This window comes from Nomascus leucogenys, chromosome 2, assembly GCF_006542625.1.
Source record: "Nomascus leucogenys isolate Asia chromosome 2, Asia_NLE_v1, whole genome shotgun sequence".
Classification (NCBI taxonomy): Eukaryota; Metazoa; Chordata; class Mammalia; order Primates; family Hylobatidae; genus Nomascus; species Nomascus leucogenys.
The window spans coordinates 15,258,941-15,264,492 of record NC_044382.1 but is presented as its reverse complement, the minus strand read 5'-3'; positions in this window follow the sequence as shown (position 1 = coordinate 15,264,492).

Below are 5,552 nucleotides of genomic sequence, written 5' to 3'. Positions count from 1 at the left end.
GGTTTTTCTTTGTGATTTTTAAGTATTTTCTAGACTTATTTTTAGTATTTTGTAAATGCATTTAAAAATATTTCAAAGAAAATTATTTTTGTAACTTGTTTTACCTAAGGACTTCTGAAAGTTCTTTTCTGTATTTTGCTACAGAACTAGCCAGAATACTTGAATTTGTATACATATAACTGTATCTCTGGAAATTGAATACATTCACTCCATGTATTTACTTGCAAGTGATTTACATTGAAAGATGGCCATGAAATTTCCCAGCTGTGTCTACAGTTACTTTGTTTTCCATAGTCCCCATTTCAATTCTAATTTTTGACATATATACATGCTACATATTATTGAACAATTTCAATTTCCCCCCAGTTTGTTGTAGATTTAAAAAAGTTCCCTTTGAAATGAAAAATTGATATAGAGGCTTTAAAATGTTTTAATGTGAGATGCTAAAAATTATTCAGGGTAAGTCAAACACTTTGGCATATAGGAGGGCTGGAAATAATTTTTTATTTTCCTTATACAGTGTCACCCCCAGGCTTTATGTGCTTAGAACACATAAGGTCCTTGGAAAGTTGAAAGAGGGATGATGGTTCTGGCCTTCAACAGTGTTCGTCTATAGTTAGAATTCACCCTGAAACTAGAGGTCAAGAAAGGAGGAGGAAAAAATAGATGCCATATGATATGACACCAAATAAGATGACACCAGTATCTATGTAGTTGGATAACATTTCTCTCAGTAGCATGAGGGACAGTCATCTTTCATAATGTTAACCCCAAAACATTTCTGAATTTTTCTTAATGACCCATTACAGATCTATGATCTATGAGCCACTTAAGTCTGCCAAACCAATTTAACACACTCTCTGCCTACAGACACTGTTATCAGACCCAGATTATTTATTTTATTTAAAATCTTGAAGACTTGTGAAAAAGATGTGAACTTTGGTGAATAGACTGGTTGCATCCCAACCTTAGATTTTTTAAAAAATGTTTTTGTGAAAAGAATAACACATACAACAAAGTACATTAAATGTATGTACAGTTTAAAGAATAATGATAAACTCCTGTGTACCTGCCACTCAGGTTAAGAACATTGCAAGTATATTAGAAGCACTGCAAATGCTTTCCCCCTATTGTTTCTGTATTAGGCATAATTTTTTCTCTAGAGAAAAGAAACAATAGGATGTGTGTGTGTGTGTGTGTGTGTGTGTGTGTGTGTGTGTGTGTGTCTGTTATATTTTTCATTTTTAAGAGATGGGGGTCTTGGTATGTTGCCCAGGCTCGAGTGCAGTGGCTATTCACGGGTGCAGTCATAGCCACTACATCCTGGAACACGTAGCCTCAAGCAACCTTCTCATCTCAGCCTCTTAAGTAGATAGGACTACAGGCATCCACCACTGTGCTCAGCAGCTTGTGGCCGTCAGACTGAAGACCCAGGAGAGCCAATGTTCCAGTTTGAGTTGAAAGGCAATCTGCTGCAGAACCAGGAAGAGTTGATGTTGCAGGTGAAGTCTGAAGACTGCTAGAGAATTCTCTCTTGCTTGGGGAAGATCAATCTTTTTATTCTACTCAAGCATTCAACTGATTAGATGAGGCCCACTGACATTATGGAAGATGTATTAGTCCATTCTAAGGGACTCATACCCAGTCTTGGGTAATTTATAAAGAAAAGAGGTTTAATTGACTCATAGTTCAGCATGGCAGGGGAGGCCTCAGGAAACTTACAATCATGGCAGAAGGGGAAGCAAATATGTTCTTCTTCACATGGTGGCAGGAAGGAAAAATGATGAGCAAAGGGGAAAAGCCCCTTATAAAACCATCAGATGTCATGAGAACTCACTATCATGAAAACAGCATGAGGGTAACCACCCCCAAGATTCAATTACCTCCCACTGGGTCACTCCAATGACATATGGAGATTATGGGAACTACAAGATGAGATGTGGGTGGGGACACAAACCATATCAGAAGGCAATATGCTTTACTCAAAATTCACCAATTTAAGTATGAATCATATCCAAAACATCTTCACAGACACCCAGAATAATTGACCAAATATCTCGGCAGCCCATGGCCCAGCCAAGTTAATACATAACATTAACCATCATAGTATCAGTTTTTCCCCAGAGGTAACCATTATCCTGACTTTTTTTTACTTTAAAAAAATTGTAGTAAAATATACATATCATAAACTTTACCACCTTAACCACGTCGAAGCATACGGTTCAGTAGCATTAAGTACATTCACATTATTATGCATCCCATTTCCAGAACTCTTCATCTTGCAAAATTAAAACTTTGTAGCCATTAACAACTGCCCCTTTTCTCTCCCTCTGCACCTGCTAACTAGCATTCTTCTCTGTGAATTTGACTACTCTACATAACTCATTCGAGTGGAATAATACAGTATTTCATACAGTATTTGACTTGTGACTGGTTTATTTCAATTAGCAGTAACGTTCTTAAGGTTCATCTATATTGTAGCATATGTCGGATTTTTTTTAAGGCTAAACAGTATTCCATTGTGTGTAGATACCACATTTTGCTTATCCATTCATCTGTAGATGGACATTTGGTTTGCTTTCACCTCTTGGCTATTGTGAATAATGCTGCAATGAACATGGGTGGCAAATCTCTCTTCGAGAGATTCTGCTTTTAGTGCTTTTGGATATATACCCAGAAGTGGAATTGTTGGATCACATGGTAATTCTATTTTCGATCTATTTTTCTGATAATAGCCATCCTAATGGGTGTGATGTTTTTTTTTTTTTTTTTTTTTTTTTTTGAGATGGAGGCTCACCCAGGCCGAAGTGCAGTGGCACTATCTTGGCTCACTGCAACCTCCGCCTCATGGGTTCAAGCAATTGTCCTGCCTCAGCCTTCTGAGTAGCCGAGACTACAGGTGTGCACCACCACGCCTGGCTAATTTTTGTATTTTTAGTAGAGAAGGGGTTTCACCATGTTGGCCAGGCTGGTCTTGAACTCCTGACCTCAGGTGATCCACCCGTCTCAGCCTCTCAAAGTGCTGGCATTACAGGCGTAAGCCACCGCCCCTGGCCGGTATCCTAACTTTTGTTATCAGATTCTTGATTATCCTTATGGTTATTTACAATCTCTGCATGTACCTCCTATACACTATTTAGTCTGAAGAATAGGTACAAGCACACATCTATCTAGGGGAAAAGCACACTATTTCTACTGCTAAGTGACAGTTCCCAGGAGATGATTAACTGAATGTCTTTGGCTTCAGTTTTCCAGAGAGTTTACAGACCTCCTTAGGATCCAGTGGGCAAAGGCATGAGTAAGTCTTGGGAAAATTAGATCTACCACAGATGGTACTTTGAGCCAGGGACGGGGTGGTCAGTAAGAAAGTGGTAAGGGGAACGGAGTTACCCAGTATTTTTGGTTTCTGAGCTAATCATCCCCACGTTTGACTCTCAGGCTTATGCTTGGAAGGTAAAATAAGGATGTATTCCTCATGTATTCCAGTCATCACAGCATGGAGAGCAGAGAAGGAAAAAATAAGAAGCTGGTCCAGGCTCATCCTGGCATTCTAAGACTTAAGGAAAAAGGCTGGTACAATTGCAGAAGCCCACTTAGTGATAACAGCCCTTAACTTACTCTTGTAAGTCATTTTGCCATTCTGAACCTCTTGCCTTATATTTCCCATCTCTCTTCACTATTGTTCCAGAATTTCCTTTGTCTCTTCTGTGTTGGATCTCCTGTTACCTGTGTTTCATTTCTTTCACTTTGTTGTGCTTTCTAGTTTTGGCTGCACATCTTTCAGTAACTTCCTGAGAAAGGTTCCATAACAGATACAAATGTGAAGGCTCGATTGTGAGTGCCTGGTTATATCATTTTAGTTGGGAAATCATTTTTCCCTGGAATTTTGAATGCATTGTTCCATTGTGTTTGTGCTTCCACTGTTGATTTTGTGAAGTCCAAAGACATTATGATTCCTTGTCCTTTGTATGTTTTCCTCTCTTCTCTGGAAGCTTGTCAGATCTTCTCTGTGTCTCTAGTATTCTGAAATTTTACAGTGGTGTCCCTTGTTGTAGTTCTCTTTTCATTCATTTTGCCTTGTACTTGGTAGGTTCCTTCAATCTTTAAACTTAAATCCTTCACTATTTCACTGCTATTTTTCTCCTATTTTCTTTCTCATTCTACTTTATAGATATCACATCTCCTATTCTGACTGTAGTAGGCTGAAAAATGACCCCCTTCCCTTCCCCAAGATGTCCATGTCCAAATCCCTAGAACCTGTGACTCTTACGGCATGTGATTAAATTTAAAAATCTTGAGATGAGGAGGTTATCTTGGTGTGTCCAATGTAACAACAGTCCTTTTAAGAGGGAGGCAGGAATTCAAAGAAGTAGGAAATGTGATGATGGAAGCAAGAGGTCAGAGTGATGCAAGGTAGCAGTCACAAGCCAAGGAATTTGGGCCTCCTCTAGAAGCTAGAAAGGCAAGAAAACGGATTCACCCCTAGATCCTCCGGAGAGGGCATGACCCCGGCAACACCTTGGGTTTGGCCCAGTGAAACCCATTTCAGGCTAATGACCTCCAGAACAGTAAGACAGTAAACTCATGTTATTTACACAATATGTGATAGCATCAATAAGAAACAAATACAAGGATTCTTTGATTTTCATATTTTCTTCCCAATTTTTCAGCTCTTTGTCTTTTTATATTCTGAGAGGTTGCTTTGACTTTTTTTTTTTTTTTCTGAGATGGAGTCTCGCTTGGTCGCCCAGGATGGAGTGCGGTGGCATGATCTCAGTTCACTGCAACCTCCGCTTCCCAGGTTCAAGCAATTCTCCTGCCTCAGCCTCCCGAGCAGCTGGGACTATAGGCGTGCGCCACCATGCCCAGCTAATTTTTGTATTTTTAGTAGAGACGGGGTTTCATGATATTGGCCAGGCTGGTCTTGAAGTCCTGACCTCGTGATCCACCTGCCTTGGCCTCCCAAAGTGCTGGGATTACAGGAGTGAGCCACCCCGCCCAGCTGCTTTGACTTTTTAATACCCCTACAAATTCTTCTACTAAATTCTTTTTTGCTACCATCTTCTTAATTCCTAATAGCTTTTCTTTGTTCTCTGTATGCTTCCTTTTTTAAAAAAAAAATTGCATCATTATCATGTTTCATGGATGTATGGGTTCTCATGTATCTCAGAAATATCAGTGGTAATTTTGTTTTTGTTATGTGGAGTTTTTGTTGTTTTTTATTTTTGTCTTCAGGGTATCTGTTTCCTCCATACTGCTTTGTTTTTGGTCTGTTTTTTCACCCCAGTGGAAAACCACTATTCTGGTACTAATGTAAGTGGTTTCCTTTAGTTGGGAAACCCCTATTGTCATTATTTTTAGGTTTTTCCTCCTGGGAAATTAGACTTCTCCGGCTTCTTCCAGTCTCCTGAGTGGAGGGCAAAGGTCTGACTGCCCATGGCCTGGTAAGTGCATAGAAGAAGCAGCCTGAGATCCCTACTGTTAAGCTATTAAATGAGAGTGCATCAGGGTGAACTTTTTTTTTTTTTTTTTGAGACGAAGTTTCACTTGGT